Source organism: Sinocyclocheilus grahami, unplaced genomic scaffold, assembly GCF_001515645.1.
Source record: "Sinocyclocheilus grahami isolate Dianchi unplaced genomic scaffold, SAMN03320097.WGS_v1.1 scaffold56.1, whole genome shotgun sequence".
In the NCBI taxonomy this organism is placed as follows: domain Eukaryota; kingdom Metazoa; phylum Chordata; class Actinopteri; order Cypriniformes; family Cyprinidae; genus Sinocyclocheilus; species Sinocyclocheilus grahami.
In genome coordinates this window covers 646,725-647,228 of record NW_015505235.1, presented here as the reverse complement: position 1 = coordinate 647,228, position 504 = coordinate 646,725, and positions in this window count along the sequence as shown.

Here is a 504-nt window from a genome sequence, read left to right as displayed (position 1 = left end):
ACATTTCAACACACTTCAGCAATAAAAAAGACACAAATGTTTGTCTAGAGTCATTTGTGCTTATTAGTACGGTTGAACTGAATCATCGAAGCTCAGAAGCAATGACATTGGTTAATAGAATGGGATTAAATACATAAAGGATATTTGTGATGTTTAACATTTAATTATTGCAGGTTTGCGTCATATTCTGAGTTGCATTATTTTTATTCATTTTGAGGAATACTGAATCTGTGTTTTTTGTGTGTGTGTGAGTGAGATGAATTAATGCACATTCATATTTATTTTAGAACTACAGTAACATCTGATTTCTCTCAACATGGGGACAGCAGAGCTGTCAATCAATCAATTGGAAAAAAAGTAACTTGCGTTACTTATCTGAAAAAGTATCTCAGATAATCTCTTGTAAATTAAAAAGTAATGCGTTAACTCGCGTTACTTGTAATGTGTTACCCCAAACACTGCTAATAAGCAAAAATGACTTTAGATAAACTAACAATTGTGCTT